We start from the raw sequence: 20,039 nt of genomic DNA, 5'->3' as shown, positions 1-20,039 counted from the left end.
GTACCGCCCTTGTATGGGTGTGTCCCGAGATCCCTTTATAATGTTTGTGTGATGAGCACTCGAGGCCTCCTGCCGATCAGGGGCCCATCAGCGCTGGTGTGACTGTAACTATTTCTCTGTCTTTACCTAGATAAAATATAACTAAAAGCATACTTGTCTGTTTTATGCTTCCTACATTCAAGGTAATAAGTAAGTGGGGGTCGCCTGACTGGGTAAAACGAACTGGGTCCACCGAGGGTGTTTCACCTTAGACACGGCACAGTGAAACAGTAACAAATTGGTGTTTCCACCCGGACCCAAAGGACGACATACCACCTTCCGTTTTTTCGGTCAGGACGTCATTCCGGAAGAAAAACACACAGCTTGCGGCCGCAACAAAAGGTAAGGAGATTTCATTCATCTCCTAGTGTCTTTTTCTTCCTGGAGGGCCGACTTTTTGTATTTCTAAAGGCAGAGAAAGGTTTGAGGATAATTGTTTGCAAACGTGTCGATAAGAACTTGGGATTTGCGTGCGGTCACAGAGGTGAGAGTCCGGGAATCCTTGGCCAGGGTTCCGAAAATACTGTGCACCTTGAGAATTTAGGGTTTAAAAGGTCCCCTTGTTAGGCACAGAGGAAAATACGTGTTCCTCTGTGTGTAACATAAAAGCGGCCATTCTGACAGACACGCCTGTACGCGTGGCTTCTAAAACATCATGTAGCCTAGAAAATGTGGGTTTAGATGCCCCCTTATTTTCCGCGAGGACGAACATAAAAGTCGTTTTTGCGGTAATATAAAAGCAGCCTTTTTCGAAAAACGAGCGCGTACGACCTGGCTAATACACAATAGTGTGAATGCGGTGGTTTGACGTTTCGTTAAAACCCCGATTACAGACGAATATAGAAAGAGAAAAAAGCCAGTGGACGCACACACAACCAGCAGGACCGGAGGTACGTACTGAGTTAACTAAAGATTGGCCAGAGAGAGTGTGAGTGTGTATGTGTGTGTGTGTGTGTGTGAGACACGTTATTGTCATTGAGCCGTGGAAGTGAAGTGAAGGGTAAGGGCCTTCTCATCCTGAGTACACTGGCTCATTGAAACTGCCGTGTAAAAACACAATAATAAGGCATATAGGAACATAATAAGTTTTGGTGTCTGAGAGATAAAAAATAAGCTCTCATTGGACCGGGGTCAGGACGCTGTCCCAGCAGGTTGGCCAAGACGTGTGAGTGCTGGAATGGCTGAGAATCAGGCAGAAAATGAGCTCCAGGGGTGTTCTTTAGGAACACTGCTGGAGACAGGAAAAGGGAGCATAATGGCAAGCTTTCCACACAGAGATGCTGAAAACCATTTAAAACAATTTGAGGAGTGGTGTGAAAAAATGAGGAGAGACGGGGTTTTTGGTGATACAGAAGGGTCACCACCAGAGGCCCAAATGTGCACTTACTATTTGCAGATGTTAAAAAATAGATTAGCCCTAGCACAAGTAGAAACGGGTGATGCAGGTGAGTTTGCTCGAGAAAAATACCAAAAAGAGGAAATCAAAATAGCAGGCTTGATAAAACTAACTGAACTGTATTTCAGCATGTGCTTCTCAGGCCTCGACAAACAACAAGAGAGTGAAAATCTGCAGGGGGTAAGGGAATCATCTTCTTTCAAACAAGAAGGTAAGTACACAACTATGCAAAACAATCTGCATGGTGATAAGGGAGAACTGTTATCCAAGGCCAGGAGTGTGGTGACTTCATCAGACCCTTCGGTGCAGGTGCCTGGTATGGTGTTATGTGGGGGACAGATAAGCTGTGACGTAAGACCCAGATGTAACCTGCATTCTAGCGAAACTGATCTTTCTTTACCTGCAACAAAACAAAGTGTGCAACTGCCATTGTTTCAGACTCACAGTGCTACAGGACAGGTGAATGCAGCTGTTTACAGCCCTCTTTCATGTGCTGACAACGTTCATCTGAGGCACATGTTCCCTGATCCCAGAAAAGGGGCGCACCTTTGGATCAAAGCATTCGTGGAGACTTTAAGCGGGTATGTATTGGCTATTGGTGATGTGAGGACTGGCTTATCAGCATACCTGGAACCACAAGAGGTACATGCGGTTGAAGTCTCTGCTGGAACTGACGTACTAGGAACAGCTGCTCCTTTGGCCCCAGTGGCACGGCAACTTTGGAGCACATTGAGGACATTTTTATCCAGTAAGTACGGATTCTGGCCTTTTTAAATGACACTACACGTTGGGCAGGGGAGACGGCTTCAGCATATGTGAACAGAATGTTGAAAGTTTGCGCGCAAGCTGTCTGTCTGATATTGTTGCCTTCGTCATGTCTTGTACAATATATTGTGTCTGTTGAAATGAGATTATTGAGTCAGAGTGAGTGGGGGAGAGACTGCTTGGATCCGCGGATATTGAGTGTGTCTGTGTGTGTGTGTGCAAATGGGTCTTTGTGTGTAAGTGAGGTTACAGATAAATGTATTTGTGTTTTGTTTTGTTTTGGGGGTTTTTGGCGCAGGGGGGTGTTCAAAGTGCAACCAGTTGGTCGGGGCAGTTGGATTAATAAGAAAAAGAAAAGCGAAAGTTTTTAATAAAATAAAAAATAAAAAGGAAACGGAAACGGAACTAAAAGGGCGTTGCACCGGGGAAGCGTTTACGTGGGGACCGACTGGGACTTCCGGTGTGGATAAAATTGTTCGTAACTATTAAATGCAACGTATAACTTTCAAAAAGGGGTAAGCGTCCAGGTGTCTGCGAGACACAGAGTTGTATCCTTGCGGGGCTGAAGAGTAAAACCGTGTTTGGACGAAACATTCGGGGGTCGTAGCCAGCGCAAGCTCTCCACTTTTAAACTAAGCGGGAACTTAACATGTTGAAAATACATCTTTCGGCGTTGCTATAGACGTTTAAAAACTATGAAAAACATAGAACTATTTAAGACAGTCAGAAAAAGCAGGCCTGCACGTGTTTGTCTGTCTGAATGTCATCTTTGTATGTAAATGTATGTATTTGTGTATCGTATGTAACTAAACGTTCGTCTGTGTGATGTTCATGGTTTCAGAATGTTCATTTGTTTTGGGAGAACTGCAGCTCCGTAATTCAAATGACGTTTTTAATCATGAACTACGTTAACTAAAAGCTGAAGAAAGGTAAAGAGAGATTTCAATAACAGTTTGTTTTCTTCCCACATTAAACATCCGGCCAAATTAAATTGTTACACTGAGAGATGTTAACGTGTCTTAAACAGAAAATATCCCAGGGCTGTAGGAACTACTTGGGACTAGGGATAAAGGTTTTTGTTGTTGTTTGGAGCTTAATTATGCAGAACAGTAACCAGAGGTGTTGGGGCTGTATTCAGTTATGCTATTAGATTGTGCTTGGCTTGTGTTTGTCAATGAATTCATGACAGCTGAAATAATAACAGAGAAAAAGCTTTTATATTGTAATTTTAGAACATTAATAAAATGGCAAACAGCATATGGGGAGCATATGGGAGACTGTTTGGGAGAAATGGAACCGGATGGGATATGTTTAAGGGGAGATTTTTAACTAAGGATTTTACAGCTGCCTAAAAAGAAGAATTTAAGAGCATTAAGATATACATGATTTTTGATTTAAATAGATGAGACAAACTGTGCTTTAAACAAACTGTATGGGACTAAATATGGTTGCTTTTCTAAGGGTTCTGTATTAATTTATTTTATTTCTTTTTACTGGGGATTTGAGGGTCAGTTTAACCTGAAGCAGGACAAAAGATATGATAAACAAATCTGACCATGATGTAAACATCTGAATGTTATGGCAAGGCTGGGTCTGTGTGTTCTAGCCTGGGGGCACGAAAACTATGTCAGAGGGAAAGAATGAAATAAAGCCAGCTTGTGAAGAGTTAGATTCTACTTCTAATCTCTTTGTTTTTGGGTAGCTTTCTCAATGTGCTGAATTACGGGGAAAACTCTTATCATGTATAGAAAAACACTAGAAGCTCAAAAGCCTGAAAGAGAAAATGGTTGCTTTAAAGTTTCACCCTTAACCAATTAAGATTGAAAAGCATTAATAACTAAGTTTGCATGATCAAAAGAGCTAGAAAGAAATCAAAAGAATGCTATAAGATATTGGAACACACAGATTGCACTCCTGGGGAGACTTTTTACTTTCGGGTTTTTATTGTTTTGTGTATTTTGATTATTTCTTTGTTAAATGATTCCTTTGCTTTACTTTTTTGCATCACCAGCGGCAAAAAAAAAAAAGTGACAACATTTGAGGTTGCTCGGCAGATAGTTTAAGACAATGAGAAGTTTTAATACAAAACGCTGAAAGAAAAGGAACGAGAGATTCCTACCTCCCCTGGACCAACCAAGAACTTAGACACATCACATTAAGAACCAAGACACTAAAAAGACCGAGACACTAAAAAGACCAGGTTTTCTTTTGTCACCTAATACACTAACAGAATTGTTTTTCTCTGAGTTACTTCTTTCAGATGATGTGAGATGAAACTGTAAAGCCACCTTGTTCCAACAGAAGTCTCTGGAAAGTGAGCTCTTTCAGGCCGTATGGTAAGAAGTCATGATCTAAAATGGACGTGCAGGGATTGACAAAAGTGACCAAATTATGCTAAGTTTTAACAAACTTATGGCAGGTAATATCGAGACCTTCTAGGCAAGGCAAGGCAAATTTATTTATAAAGTACAATTCAGTATTCAGTATCCTTCTAGAGGTAAGAAGGTGGCTTTGGAAATTGTTCATGTACCCCTGCTGCCCTCTCTACTGACTCACATTAACATTTCTATCCTGTTTTCTGCTTTTTTTCTTGCAAGGAAACCTGGTCATATATAATTGGAATGTGCTAACGGAGAGATTTTAGTCTCTTTTTAGGCATTCTCAGAGACAAGTTAGTACCAAGCGGTGCCACAGTGGTCCAGAGGACGGAGAAAAAGGTGATGTACTTGACTCCTGCCTAATCCAGTTTTTAATCAAATTTAGAAAAAAAAAAAAAAAAAAAAAAAAAATCAGTAATTTTTGCAGAAGCTGCATAGAGGTTTAATGGGGAATGTGATGCTACAAGGTTAAGAGAAATGTTTTTTATTAATGAACTTATACAAAGAGGTTGAACTGTCTGTAAAATATTTTGCTTGGATAAATTTTTAAGGGATCAAGATCTGGGGTAAAGGTGAAAAACTTCAAGAATAATTTTGTTTTAGAGAGAACGATGTGGTTGATTTTGTTTTGAGACAGTTTTCTTGTAATTTTTGTTTTGATTTTTTCTTTTCAACTTATTTACACTACACTACGGATGAAGATAGACAATTCTTGTATTGGACAATTTGATTTTGGACAAAATCCATATTGGCAAAATGCTGGCAGAATTCCTTGTGGTTTCAGACACAACGATTGGAGAAAGAATATTCATGGACAACGCTTGTCCTGGAACGATGTTGTGCTGTTGAACTGAGACATGAGGACTGAAAATGGACAACTAATTGCGGGGGCAAAGACAGAGGCATCGGATAACCTTCAATGGACCGCAACACGAAACAAAGATGAGTTGGCAGACACCCCTTCTGCATTTCACATCAGATTTTCCTGCACATAATTAAAACACGAAACACACATTAGAAACATACACATTGGCGGATGCGCTTAGAAGAAAACTTTCAGATTCAAAGCAATCAGGATTATAATTAAACCCCTAGGATGTTAATTGTTTTAAGTCAGAGCTGTTATTAGCGAGCGATAAGAGGGTCAAACGCATTCGGACAAGTGGTACTGGTCTGGAAACAAAGCTGGTAGAGATTTTGGGCCGCTGATAAGAAGGATTTTCTTTTACTTTTCTAACGAAGTTTTTATTTAAATCATTTAAAATACATATAAATATGTTTTGGAATTTTATTAACCCCACAAGGGGTTTTGAAGTAGATTCAAAGAGGCACCTTTAAGATACAATAAGCTTCATAAAATACATCATGCATGAGAAGAAATAGGGGGAACCGCTAAAAGACATCCATTTTGCACCAAAATATTAAGTTACGGGATGAGAGCATAGAGCAGCTTAAGTAATTATGCTAAACCTAAAAGGTTTGACAACTTATATTGGGGATTACATAGAGGGGCCGTTTAAACGTAAAAGGAAAGTGGATAAGAACAATGTATGCTATTACATCAATGGGCGATAATTATGATCATGACAAAACTAGTGGGCGAAAAAGTTAAAGTAGGCATTACAGCAACAGTTAATAGCATAACCGACTGAACGAACGAGTGAGCAAGCTAATTTTTCAATATAAGCAGAATAACTGCAGGTTTAGAATAATGCCTTATTCTAATAAATAACTTGGGTAAATTAGGATTAAAGCACCAATGTAAATAGTTTGGAATTGTACGCAGTTACCTAAAAGGTGTGAGGAGACTTAAAAACTATCTGTTTAAACACAAAATAGCACAATAGTTGTTCTTTAACTAAATGTTAAAACATCCAGAAGAAAAGAACACATAAACATAGTTTAGCCATCTATTAACCTAGTGGTCTTTTAGACCAGGATAATCTAACGATCGTCCTCTTGTACATGCAGAAAAGTAATGAGGTCAATTAGATTAGTTGGACGTTTGGTATCTGGTCAGGACAGCAGAAGCACTCCTGGACACAAGATGAGGATAACAGCTCCAACATGATATCAATGCATGAAGGTTGGCTCTGAGGAACATCAGAGCTGCAATGGCATCAGACAGTGACACTACTGCTGTGATAAAGAAAATCTTGAAAAGAACTATGCATGACTGCTTTGCTTCACAGGTGATGGAATTCAACTACAAGGTTTCACGAACATGACATGGAGAGGTTGGCGTTCAGGAAACGCACCTAAAACACACTCTTGGACTCTTTGGGGTAAATGGGCTCTAAAGGGGGACACTTAACAGGAGAGAAACTGAAAGCCTGGGCTTACGACGAGAGACATTTCAGACAGGGGGTGTGGACACCCAGGAATTGCTGCTGTGGTTTGAAAATGTCAGAGATTTGTCGCAGGTGGTGGAGTGTTTCGATGACCCAGGCGCTTGAAACCAGGTTGAACAGAGGAGACGACGTCGTGTTCCCACAGGGATTACCTGTAACCTAACACTGACTGTGAACAATTATGTTTGGGTTTGCTGGGGTTGCCAAAAGGAGCATCGGAGATGACTTTCTCTATCCTGACCAGGTTCACACTTAAAATGCAAAAAAAAAAAAATTATAGAGGCCAAAACAAATACGGACATAGAGAAGTGTTTATACAAAGAATTCCACTATTCGTCAATTTGAGGTGCAGATACTAAGGCTAAACAAAGAATTAGAAGAAGGGCAAAACTTAAAGCTGATCATTTACCAACGGGTGGTCAATATTTAAGAGGGTTTAAAGGAACTGCACAATTTCTTCAATAATCACAACAGACAGTGATTGATGAAACAAAAAAGCAAATTCTAAAATGGGAATTTTTAATCTGCTGGGACAAGACGGTGCAAACATAAAATAAGGATTTATAGATCACTGGGTGATATAAGATCACAAAGGTAATAATAATAAATGTATGAAAATGTAAGAAAATCACTCGGAGTAATGTCTGCTTAAAGTTTTTCAAGGATAAACTAAACACATGAGAACAAGAACTAGATACTTGTTAAAGGGTTGATTTACTTGGGGATATAATTATGCTTGGATGTATTATCAATTAAACTAATGTTGAATGACTGAAAAAGGTTTAAAGACCTAGAGCAGTATGGAGCTACTTACATGGTCAGGGGGCGATGTGTTTAATAAGCAACAATGAGTTACTGCTCACAGCATAGATAAAAACCAGGGTCGCTTACAAAAGCTGTCTGTTAAAACAAGCAGAAGTGATTAAAAAAAAATCAAGAATTAATGGGGTTAGAATTGCTCTTCGCTTCAGGTGGAGGGCGCATTCAACTACAAGTCTTTTGGGTTGATGCACGTCAAGCTGAAAGTGATTCACAGAACTACTTCCTGTCTCCGCCCTGGGCTACACCCACTTCCTGAATAGCAACCAATCACAACTCCGTGTGGGCGAGGGGCATGCACACACTTCCTTTCTCTTAGCTGAGTTTTTCAAAATAAGACAAGAAGTACATAGGGCTGCTTCTTATTAACATCACAACATTATTCTGCAAATATATATAGTGGAGCTTTCTTTTACAAACTTAAGGGTTTTTCTGTTGGACTTTTTAGAAAAATGTGAAGTATTTTGGAGCTGGTTCAGTAAGAAGTTTCTGAAAGGTTTTAATACAATTCCTTGTGTGCTAGATAAATTGAGATGAACCGTGTCACAGTAGCCATGAAACATATGATGATAAATTTCTATTGCAGAGATCTTTTCAACTGTTGGACAATTGTAAGGTGAGACACACATGGGAAAGAATTATAGAGAAATGCTGCTGCAGATAACGTTGAACTTTCAGATTTCTCTTTTATATAAGGGTAATGCAAGATCTAATGATTACAGTAAAGGAGGTAAAGCTAAGAGCATAATAATTGTGAACGGAAATATCTGGATGTGAAAGTGTTTGAAGAAGGTAAATGAAAGAAGGATTGGGAGTCTTGATAAGAACACTAATTACACCTTGTTTCTGTTATCCAACAGTAAACAAGGCCTGGTGTCTGCCAACCATCTCAACAGAGCATTTTCCTGGGGATAAAATGCTTATTGCCTGAAAAAGGACAGGACACTCATTACCATCCAACTAAATCGTTTTTGTCCATGCTGAGGAATAAGAAGAGGACTTAAGAAGTTTGGGAGTACATGCCAGAGACCTATGGATTTGCCATGAAGGAGCAGTTGCCTGAGAACACTGAGCTGACCACTTATGCGCGAATAGATTCATGTCTGCCACGTGCTCAGACTGGCCTGACGTTTTTTACTTGCGTTATTGACGTACGGACACTTTTTATATCACAAAACTGATTTTTTCCTTTCTCTTCTCCACTGACTTCCATCACCATGTTTGATCTTATGTGTTATGATGTTTATACTGTGATGTTGCATTATGATGATCGCTATGGCTTTATGACTAAGAATGGAAACTCTCTGTTACAGACACACACACCAAGACCTACAGTTCTTGCAATCTTTTTGCTTTGTTATATAGAGAACCAGGATCTGATGGCTATCACAGATCCATAAATTACTTGGTAAGCCTAATTTTTAGATTCAATACAGGGTGTCTTCTCGCTCAGATTGGCCCAGAGTGGGACTCCCCTAGACTGGGCTCTATCAGGTTTTTTACCATTTCTTAGAGAGATGGGGTTTTCCTGCTTGAGGCTCAGCCTGCCCTCTGATGCCCCCTACTGGTACTCTTGGATTTGTGAGGTGTGAAGGTGATGGATCGTTGTCCATAGGAATGGAGAGTGGAGGACCGAGTAGGAGGTTTCTTGGGGTGGGGGTAGAGTAGACGAATTTGGCCTTGATTAAGGTACATCTTTAGCTTATCTGGTCTAAAGTAAACTTAAAATAATGTGCGCATAGGAACCTAAAACAGGCCTAGCTCAAATAGTTGAACCCTAAATTGTAGTTAAAATGCTTGGACTGTGGTGTTGAGTAAAAAATGATTCATGCTGATTGATGCTAAGATGTTTCCATTGTGGTTTGTCCGGCCCATTCCTTGGAACTGTTTTCGTTGTGATGTGCCTTTGGGGCACACCAACAGGGGGGGCTAACGGACAACTGGACTGTTTTTACAAAGTGCTTTTCAGTCACACCAGCAGAGATTGTGTGACCCCAGAGACTGAACCGCACTATCGACTGCCATGGAGATCACAGATGGATGGACTCTGGAAGCCGGAAGCTGACGTGCTTGGATTGCTTGGACTGGACGGAATGACCGACTGTTCTGGGAGAGGGACAGACTGAGAGCTGTCGTTCCACTGGTTGATCATCTTTGGTGATGTGCCATAATGACACATCATCAGGGGGACTGTTAGGATATCAACAAGGTCAAGTGGAACGAGCTGTTTATCCCAGAACTGCATGGCACACTTAGATGGCACTGACCCAAAAGATTGGCACATATCTATCAGATACCACCCCGGAGGTGACACAGCTTCCCTGCTGATGTCACAGTTTGGATGTGTACCGCCCTTGTATGGGTGTGTCCCGAGATCCCTTTATAATGTTTGTGTGATGAGCACTCGAGGCCTCCTGCCGATCAGGGGCCCATCAGCGCTGGTGTGACTGTAACTATTTCTCTGTCTTTACCTAGATAAAATATAACTAAAAGCATACTTGTCTGTTTTATGCTTCCTACATTCAAGGTAATAAGTAAGTGGGGGTCGCCTGACTGGGTAAAACGAACTGGGTCCACCGAGGGTGTTTCACCTTAGACACGGCACGGTGAAACAGTAACAAATGGATCTCTCGGCTTCTCTGCTACGCTCTCTAACCCAAACTCATGATGCATTCACTGAGTGCCTCAGCGTAGGAAAATACACCTCTCACATGTACCGTTAATAAAATGAACTACAACTATGCAAATAGATGTTTGAACGTGTTGTAAACACATTTTAGAGATGAACACTTTTAATAAAGCAAGAATAAACTAATTAACCATGTTTAAACTATTTCTTGTTTATTAGTGTTTACTTCATAGACATTTTACTACATCTCTTATTTAACTAGGCCAGGGGTTTTCTAATTCATTGAATGTGAGCCTCCCCTTGGAAAAGGTAAAGATAACTAGCAAATTCATAAACGATTGTTTTCAACAGCAGACAAACTGAACTAAACAGACGCCAACGTCAAACTGAACTCAGGTCAACAGGAGACGTCAACTGAAATATTAATAATAAAAAAAATAACCTGAATTTAACAGACGTCAACATAGTCCATATTGTGATTTACTTTTTAGGCCAATTATACACAATTTAAACCTGTTTTTTTTTTAACAACCATGTTCTCAAGCATTCTCAATGTGAACAATGAGGACGCGCCTTTGATGTGCAAAGCTGTTCTATGTTGGGTTGTAGAGAAGAAAGAAACAGCTGCAAGTCATCCTGCACTTGTAGCCTTGACCGGTATTCACTTTTGATCAGGGTGAGAGTGGAAAACCCACATTCACACAGGTAAGTGGAGGTGAAGGGCATCAGGACTCATGGCTTTAGCGGACACATGGGGAAACTCGCTCTCAACACTCAACCAGAATTGCGTAATCGACATTTTCACCAGTCTCTGTTTTAAGTCCAGATTTGAGCTGAGCTCAACAAGAGCAACCTCCTCTTGGATGCTCAGTTCATCGTGGACTGTGGGTGGGAAAGAGAAGGGGTTTCTGACCCACTGGTTTCCCAGTGGCTCCTCTCCAAAATACTCTCAGAACCGTTCAGATGCTGATGACCGGTTTCACAGAGTTGAGCGGCAGCGCTGTCTTATATTTCTTCGCGCCTCCCCTGCGACTCTTTGGCGCCTCACCTATTGAAAACCACTGATCTAGGCTACATTGTCCTGATCATAGCTGGATGAGTTCTGAATGGATGGATCTGAGGCTTTAAAGCAGCTTTTAAAGCCAACATATCACCAGAACCCAGTTCTGCATTGTTGGGTCTCACCTCAGACGGTCAGAGGGACCAACAAAGTTCTACTTCTTCAATCTGCTGCTCACTACAGCCTTGAAATGCAGATTAACTGATTGGTTGAAGGCAGAACCTCCATCCTACAACTGGTGGTGCTGAAAGTTTGAGCCAGGTACCAAATGGAGAGAAGAACCAACCTGACCAGACTTTAAATAAATGTGTTCTATAGGCGTTGGGAACCTGCAGTAATGTTACTCATGCAATAAAACTAAAGGTAGTAATTAGTAATTGGATCATTGTTAGATGGAGGATCTGAGACTTTGTAACAACACAGCTCTGACCCAATACTGTTTGATGATCTGGTCATTGTTCTTTTTCTGTTTTTGTTGTTTAGAAAATGAAAAAACTCAATAAAATTTAATTTAAAATGGGTTTCATCATGTGAATCTAACTGGTGAACTTCTCTTTCACAAATCTATTCAGACTTGCTATTCAGCGCCAGTAAAGACCCTCGGCCCTTTAATTTTCCTTGTGAGTCGTTCTTAGTGAGGAGAATATTACAGAAAACTGGGTAATGATCTCTGCCTGCAGGCGAGTCGTCTAATAAATCCCATTTCACAACCAGCTGAAATATTCCTGGACACTAGTGTTAAATCAAGGACTGATCCATTTCCTGGATGAACATCTGTTCTGGTCCATCTTCCATCATTCAACAGAATAAATTATTAGCCTCTAAATGTTCTTCTACTATTTCTCCATTTCCATCTGTTCTGTTTCCTCCCCATAATATTCCATATGTATTAAGGTCACCACATATTACTGATTATCTCCTCCATTAATCTGCATTAACTGATTCAGATCTAACTTTATACAAGGATTATAATAGTTAAATATAGTAAAAATAACCTCATTTATTATTCTCTCTATTACTACATATTCTAGATCAGTTCCTCTACTTATTTCTCTGCATGTTAGATGACCTTTTCTAAATTTTGAACATCCTCCTCCTGTTTCTTCCTTCCTGTCACTGAAACATCTCCACTTATTCAGAAAACTAGTTACAGTTTTATTTTATCTTTTACACATTTTATCCATCTGTGCTTCTTTAAACACATTTAACAGGTTTTCACCTCTCATCACAACAACCTCCTGCCATCTTGGAGGAAAAGTCACCATGAATGATGTGACATTTCCTCCATAATCACACATGAACTCTGAGCTGCTGGTTTCAGCTCCGTACCTGGATCATCTAGTCTGGAGTCAAAGGAAAAGAAGGGAACCAAATCTCAGCAGCTCCAGATTTAGATCCACAAATGTGATAAAATAAAAACTGAATAAAGTTACAACCAAAATGATTCTTATCTCTGGCTGATCTAGATTTAAAAGGAATTTAATTCAACCAAGAAGTAGGAAATAAATGAGGCAGTTAGATCCTTAACTCCTTATACATCGTTATATCTTGAAAGCTATTTTATTTATATTTTATTAGAATGGCATGTTGAAAATCATTTGTAGACTTTTCAATAATGAATGTTAAACGTTTTACTGAATTTAAAGCACTGGAACCCATTTAATTAGTGCCGAGCAGCTTTTTACGTATTTTAAATGTTATTCTGACTTTTTTCTTTGGAGCTCAGAGTCCTGCAGGCTGGAAGTCCTCTTACCATCACCATCATTTCCACCTCAGTGTCTGCTCCAACATCAGGTTTCTTAGTTCATTTTTACACTACCAGAATCTGGATCCTCTGCTCCACTTGTAATGATGATTTCTAAAATTAATGTCCAGCTCACTATGGTGGTGATCACAGGGTGGGCTCTAGTTAAATGCCTGGATGACCCCAGATCCAATGACCAGGCCAAGTGATGCTTTCTGCTTTCTTTAATAAGCAGATTTAGGTCTCTGTATGTGTGTGGTTCTGCAAACTATAATAAACTAATGCAAACACAAATTATAATCTGATGAAATCACAACCTTTCATATTAGTAATTCACACAAATCTTCAAAGCCACATGCTGTCTAGTAAACCTAACAAGCCTTTATTTGGAGCCCAAACCAGTTTTGAGAACAGATAAAAACTGTTTTATCTTCTTCCTGTCTTGTGCTTCAATCACTGATAATGTGGAAATCAAGCAAACAAGGAACAAACTGGAATCTGTCCGACAGATCAGATTTAAACCAGCCTAAAGCTTTTCCCTTAATCCCTACAGTATGCTCAAGTCTTTGTAGAAGAATATTGTGATCAACTGTATCAAATGCAGCACTGAGATCTAACAGGACAAGTACAGACACAAGTCCATTATCTGAGGCCATGAGAATATCATTAGTGACCTTCACCAGAGCTGTTTCAGTGCTATGATGAGCTCTAAAGCCTGACTGAAACTCCTCAAATAGGTCATTACTTTGAAAATGTTCACAAAGTTGATTAACAACTACTTTCTCAAGAATTTTAGATAAGAAAAGAAGATTAGATATAGGTCTGTAATTTACTAACTCATCTTGATCAAGAGATGGTTTCTTAAGTAAAGGTTTAATAACAGCTACTTTAAAAACCTGTGGTACATATCCATTTACTAAGGATAGATTACTCATGTCTAAAATAGCGCCACTTATCAAAGGGAATATCTCCTTAAACAACTTGGTTGGGATTGGGTCTAACATACAGGTAGAAGGTTTAAATGAAGCTAAAATTTTAGACCTTATATTCAATAGACCACATTTAATTGTTTTATTTTTTAGTTCAAGTTGAGTCATATTGATGTTTATTAGATTTATGATTTGCTCCTTTTAAATTCGCCTTTGATCTATTCAGTTTTGGCCGTGGGAAAGACACCGTCTCAATAGGGTAATGGGTGGGTAACCTGGCGCGGATTCAGGCGGTGGCGCAGGGGGCGCGCGCACCCCCCTTTTGGAGACCAAAAGTATTTTTTAAAGAGCCCGAATTTTTAAACATCCTTCATAGAATTAAGATTAATAGCCAGTACCTGTCATTTAGAACGCACTGTGACGCCGGCGCGGCATAAATTGTCGTTGCAATCACCGATACTGGCGGCGGCATTTAGTGCCCAAATATGGGCAGTAATGGCGGCCTGACGTCACATCCTGTGTCGTTTCTTAGCAGAGGCACTGCGCTCACACAGCTGTGATAAACAACAATTATTTCGGATTCCCAGAGGACTTCACCATTGAAATTTTCTAGAGCTATTGTTGAAGAAATAATGCCTACGTGCATGGCAGTTTGATGTTGCAATACATCGGGTAAAAGTGGAAAAAACATCACAAAAATAAGGAGACCGCTGCCGCAGCAGACAGATTCAACTCACATCGTTCCTTTTTGGTCTCCTGGCCTCAAATTGGTATGGCTGGATTTCGTCAAAAATCAGGTTGCTGTCAAGAAAGTCTTCTATATATTCCAAATCGCTCTCAGATGATGATGATAAATCCATGAAACTCCATCACTATCGCTAAATAATCACTCTCTGCCGCACCGGTCGTCGCCATCTTGGATAATAGCGCGCAGTGACGAGCCTGTTCTTCTTCTACTACTACTACTTCTTCTTCTTCTTCTTCTTCTTCTTCTTCTTCTTCTTCTTCTTCTTCTTCTTCTTCTTCTTCTTCTTCTGTTGTGTTTTCTGGCAGTTTACATCCTGTGTGCATTACCGCCATCAGCTGGACGGATATGTAATTTAGAAATATATTTTCCTATACATCTTTATATCTTAATGAAACTAAATGATATCTATACTTTCACACTCACACACACATACACACTAAATCCTCCCAGCTAATTCTGTATCTTTTAAATATTTAAGTGCTTTAAATATTTTATCTGATTGATGCTTCCCTAATAAATCAGCCATCTTTACTGAACTCCCCAATACCCTTTCCAGTTCTTTCCTCTCTTTTATATATTTTCTACAATAAATCAAAACATGTTCTACTCCTTCGATTTCTCCACAATAAGAACAATTACCTGTTGGATGTTTCCCTATTATTTTTAAACCAGTATTTAAACTAGTATGCCCTATCCTCAACCTGTGTATCCATATTTCCTCTCTTCTATTCATTATACTATTATATCTTATGATAATATCTTTCTATATTTTATATAAATGTCTTCCTTTTTCTTCTAAATTCCATCTCTCCTGCCATACATTATTTATTTTATCTTTAATAATTACTTTTATTTTTTTTCTACTTAGCGGGACATCATATTCAATTTCTCTTGCCTCAACTGCTTCTTTAGCTAATTTATCTACTTTTTCATTACCTAAAATTCCTTTATGTGCTGGAACCCATGTAAATTGAATACTTATTTTTTTGTTGCTTTATACCATATATTAAATAACTGACTTCATCTAGAAGATCTTGACGGCTTTCAGATTTTCCACTTTTAAAACTAGTCAGGCAAGACAATGAATCTGAACAGATAACTAAATTTCTAGGCTTCACCTCCAGCACCCATTGTAATGCCAAAATAATTGCCAACATCTCTGCTGAAAAAAATTATAAATTATCTGCTGTTCTTCTTTTTATAGAATTTTTTTCTTTCGGAATATATACTGCTACTCCTGTTTTACCATTTTCCTGTTTTGATGCATCTGAATATATTTGTGTCATATTTTTATACCTTATAACTAAATACTGCTGAATAATTTGATACAAACCTCCACAGGACTGTTCTATTTTTTGGTTTCTAAATTTACTGTTGACATTTCAAATAACCATGGAGCAATTTTAGATGTAATTACAGTTTTACAGTATGCTATATTACTTATCCCAGAATACTCTGCATAAATATTTCCTTCCCATCCAAAACTCCTTATGTGATGGCCATATTCCCAGCATTCTCTGAATATCTGTTTAGTAGGGTGATTTTCCTCATGCCCTTGTAAATTTAACCAGTAATTCATTGACAGTTTCATCCTCCTTAAGTCCAGTGGCATTTCTCCAGTAATCACCTGAAGAGGAGGAATTGGAGATGTTCTAAAAGCACCACAACATATTCTAAGCGCTTTGGCTTGGATTCTATCTAAATCTAATAACAAAGAATTTGCAGCTGACTTATAAACGATACATCCATAATCCAACACAGATCTAACTAAAACATCATATATTCTTTTCAAAGATGTACTAGTTGCCCCCCTGTCATTCCCTGACAAATATCTCAAAATATTAATACCTTTTTTTACATTTATCAATGATCTTCTGTATATGTATCTTAAATGAAAGTTTTTCATCAAACCATACGCCGAGGTACCTTATGATATTTACCTGTTTCAATGTATGCCCATATAATGTAAGATCTACTGTTGGATTAACCCTTTTCCTTGAAAAACATATTACTTGTGTCTTCTCAACAGACAAATGAAACCCCCATTTATGTGACCATATTTCAACCGTGTTAATTGCTGATTGCATTCTATTTTTTAAATCACTAATATTTCCTCCTCTCACCCATAATGCCCCATCATCTGCATATAATGCTTTACTAATTCTAAAATCTATATTATCAAAAATATCATTAATCATTATATTAAAAAGCAATGGACTACATACACTACCTTGAGGAGTTCCATTTTGTATAGCATAAATATTTGAATAATTTACCCCAACTCTTACTTCGATTGTTCTATTCTTTAAAAAATCCTTAATTCAATTAAACATTTTTCCTTTAATTCCCATTTTATCCATCTTCATTAATAAACCCTCCTTTCAAAGCATATCATACGCTTTTTCAATATCAAAATGTAGCTAAGAGCATTTATTTATTTACCTGAGCCTTTCTTATTTCATTTTCTAAACAAACAATTGGATCTACCGTTGTCCGTCCACTTCTAAAACCACTCTGATAAGTAGATAAAAGACCTCTTTTTTCTATTTCTTACATTCATCTCCTAGTTATCATTTTCTCCATCAATTTACATAAATTAGAAGTAAGAGATATGGGCCTATAACTAACTACTACTACTTCTTCTTCTTCTTCTTCTTCTCTTTTTTAATAGTGGTTTGCAAACAACTTTTAGGTGCATTACCACCACCTTCCAGATTGGAGTATGGATCAACCTTAATCTTATATTCTCCCCACAGAAAACAAGTATGATGATCGTTAGAAAATGTTGATAATGAGAAAACATGGGGTTCTCACAAGTTGTGTAAAGTTGTAAAGTAATGCAATATCAGGAAAACTTTTTCAAGTAACGGCAAAGTTATGAAAATTTAACTTTTGTTGCAGTTTTTGAAAAGTAATGAAAAAAGAGTGTAAAGTAAAAAAAATAGTGGACATTGACACCCATACAATAGTTATTGTGTAGTGTGTATTGTCTGATTTTAAACCTTTTAGTGCCACATGTGTTTTATTGTTAAAACTAAGAATGGTCTCCTTTATGAAAACATACTAGGCTTAAAACTATTGCCAAGCAACTTGCATATGATGAACGATGAGAGTGAGAAAGAGATCTTTACATCATATAAGGATGATCTATCATCAGGATCAACATTTAGACAGGAAGTGAAGTTGTGGCACACAAATGGTCATCATCAGTGGAAAAACCCAGCTCTCTCCCTGAAATACTAAGGATAACAAATATGAAGTGCTACCCAAACATTTCTATGATTCGTCACCTTCTGTCAGTTATACCTATCACGAGTGCTTCTGTGGAACGTGCTAACTCAGGTCTTAAAGCAGTGAAAACTTTGCTAAGGTCGACTATGGGACAAGAAAGGTTTGTGGCTTTGTAACTTATGTATGTCCACAAGGACATTCATTTAGACATCAACAAAATCATAGGCATGTTTTGCACAGAAGCATCCTAGAGGGTTGACATTCATAAACCCATTATCATCGTCATCATAAAGTTGAAGGTGTTGTAGAAGAGAACAATATTCTTTGTCAAGTCTTACAGTTCTATTATAGGCTTATGGCTTAACTTCACCGTACATGTTCATTGGTTTAACTTACTTTAAAAAAAATGTTCTCAACATGGTTTATCTTGTTAAAATGTGTTGAAAAATCCTTTGTCACTTGAACTATACCAAACTGTTCTTAAGTCCTTGGGTCTTTCTAAGTATTTTTTTTTCTTAATATAGTTTATATGGTTAAAATATATTGTTAAAATACATGTATATTTTTAAAACTCTTGTCAATTGAACCATACCAAACTGTTCTTTAGTCCTTGGGTCTTTTTATTTCATTTTCTGTATACATATCATTTCTGGCAATAAAGAAAATCTTTGATTAATTGTTGATAAGGATAATTTTTTCTTCAAACTACTTTTTAACCTTGTGCATGCTATAAAAAGCACGAGATTTTGACTTAAAAACCCATTTTCAATTACAATAAGGTAATCATGCTAATTCCACTTATGTTCATCCATTAAAATTATTATCAATTAAAAAATCCTTAGATGAATAATTAGGGTAGTGTAAAAGAGTAAAGATGGCATTCTTTGGTCATTTAGCCTCACATTGTCTCGACCCCATGACCCTTGACCCTTAACCCCATGACCCTTAGGTGCGCACCCCCCTTTGAAAAATCCTGGATCCGCCCCTGGTAACAGTACAGAAGCTGCAGAGAGGTGTGTTAAACTACGGCTCTGCTTCCTGGTCTGGACCCTGGGTTGTCAGCATTTAGGAGACATTAGGGGACAGAAACATTCAGACGTTTCTCGCCTTTGAATTAAATAACATACAAAGACAAAGATGCATCTTTTCTCTTGATTAAAATTCAGTGGTGTGCTTACTTAATTGATAATTATTAATATCCACTACGAGAGCATCATGCTGAGCCTGCCAGGATTTGCATCATCATCTTGAATCTTCTCACTGTGGGACGCTGCATTAAACTATTCCTAATTAACCATTATATTTATTTAAATAAACTGCAATTATTCTAACTGCACGTGATAAGAGGAGTAGGAGAGGGATGGGGGGATTTAATTGAAGAAGTTTGATTTATCATCTGTAAAATCAGTTCAAACTTTGCCAAAAAGTTTCTCTATAACTTTATTCCTCCATACCTGAGAGTTTCCAGTCTCCAGCGTGGATCCTTCAGTCCAGCCGACAGCAGCTTCACTCCTGAGTCTCCTGGATGATTGTAGCTCAGGTCCAACTCTTTCAGGTGGGAGGGGTTGGAGCTCAGAGCTGATTTCAGAGAAACACAGCCTTCCTCTGAGACCAGACAGCCTGACAAGCTGCAGACACACGATTCAACACAAGATGTTGTTTTAATAAGCAAAAAATAGAAATCAAACTGCATTTTGTTCTGTAGGTAATAAAAAGTAACATCTGACACATTTTTAAACGGATGAATCCTGACTAGAGCTTCACTGGGTTGGAAACTGCAAACTGACACAAACTCTGCAGAAGGTTCTGGCGTTAAGGGAAATTCAAACTGGACCTAAAATACCAAAGATAAACTGGTGGTCCCAGTAGAACCATTGTTCTGGTGTCTAGATCGCTTTAATATTTTTTAATCTAATTGGAGTCAATAATTGAAGCTGAGATAAAGAATAA

The sequence above is a fragment of the Fundulus heteroclitus genome, unplaced genomic scaffold, assembly GCF_011125445.2.
Source record: "Fundulus heteroclitus isolate FHET01 unplaced genomic scaffold, MU-UCD_Fhet_4.1 scaffold_254, whole genome shotgun sequence".
Taxonomy (NCBI): Eukaryota; Metazoa; Chordata; class Actinopteri; order Cyprinodontiformes; family Fundulidae; genus Fundulus; species Fundulus heteroclitus.
This window is presented reverse-complemented; position numbering follows the sequence as displayed.